The sequence below is a fragment of the Aptenodytes forsteri genome, unplaced genomic scaffold (assembly GCF_000699145.1).
Source record: "Aptenodytes forsteri isolate BGI_AS27 unplaced genomic scaffold, ASM69914v1 Scaffold254, whole genome shotgun sequence".
Classification (NCBI taxonomy): Eukaryota; Metazoa; Chordata; class Aves; order Sphenisciformes; family Spheniscidae; genus Aptenodytes; species Aptenodytes forsteri.
Window position 1 is genome coordinate 309,818 of NW_008794459.1, and position 1,551 is coordinate 311,368.

Sequence of the window (1,551 nt, forward strand, 5' to 3'; positions counted from 1 at the left end):
TCTTTTTTTTTTTTTTTTTTTTTTTTTGTCATTTCATAAAACTTTTAAATCCAATAAAGCATGTAGTCTATTTTACGAGCTGGCGTCTGCTTCTCTCTTCTTCCAGCCCTTCCCAGGCTGCAGCGTGGGGGTCCCATCTGGGGGGATCAGGGCAGTGGGTGCCTGCCAGTGGCAGAGGGGGCTCCAGGCGGACCGTGCCCCCACCAGCCTGGCCAGTGGACAGCAGGGACAGATGGATGCCCCGGCTCTCCCTGCCCTGCGCCAGGGTGATCCCCAGGCTGTGCGCAGAGTCCTCTCCTGCAGGGTCTGGATCACGCACTTCTGCTCGGCACAAAAAATAACCCTGCGCCGCCTGGGTCAGCGCAGCGGTGCTGGGCCGTGGTGCGAACTGCTGACGCTGCCCCGTTTCTGCTGCTGGAGGTTGACCTCGTCCTGCCGACGTGGCTGCAGAGCCGTACATCACCCGTACATCACCCAGCAGGAGCACGGGGATAGCACAGCTGCCCCAGTGCCGGGCTGAAGACTCACGGGAAGGACAGACAATTGCTGGGACCAGGGTTAAAACCACTTCCCTGGGGCCCCCTTGGCTTCCCTGGTGAGGAACTTGCTGCTGACCTGGCCCAGGGCAACCTCGGCCCCTGCCAAAGCCTCTCCCTGCTCTCCCCCCTCTGCTCCTGCAGCTGTAGCCAGCGGGAAGTTGTCCCCCTGCACCACCAGGCAGCCCGGCGCTGAGCCGAGGGCAGGCAGCAGGATGAGGCCCCGTGGGCTGGGCCCCCACAGCCAGGCAGCACGGGGGCATCAGGCCAGAGGCTGCATGTAGGGGGAAGATGCAGCAGGATCCGGCCCGACCCAGAGGAGCTGCACCCAGGCCCTGCGGGGCTCCGGTGCATCAGCAGGGTAGGCAGTGCAGCCCTGCTGAGGGGCACCGCCACCCTGGGCAGCGGCAGCACCCGGCTGGGATGGCAGCATGGACCCCTCCCTGCTTGTGCTGCGCAACAGCCATGGCACAGCCCGGGGGTGGTGGTGGCACCCTGTGGCACGGGGGCGAGCAGGGCGCCCGGCACACGCATCTCCACAGGCACCGGCACTTGTGAGCACATCCCCAGCTCGGCCCAGTCCGGCCAGCAGCGCACAGCAATGTCGCTCTGGAAAACGGATCTTTATTGCAGCAGCAGCAGCAAACACATTGTGTATTTGCAGCCGCCTGAGGCTACAAACCCAGCCTGGGGCTGCTCTGGCCCTGCTCACCCACACCCTGCTGCTCCCCAGCCTAGGACGGTCGAGTGGGGACCTGCCCCGGGCTGGGGGCTTTCAGTTGGCTGCCGGGCCGGCCCAGCCTGCCGGCACAGTGGTACCAGCTGTGCCAGAGCTGCTGGCCCCAAGCACCACCTGGGAGGCAGCCAGCAGGGCCCGGAGCCCCGCCTGGGGCTCAGCATGCCATTCCCACCGCCACGGTGGGCTCAGCCAGCCTGGGCTCTGCCCAAGGTGGCTGCCACTGGCAGGGATGCTGCCGGCCGGCCGCCCCGCCGCGGGGGCGCGGAGCGGGCCCCG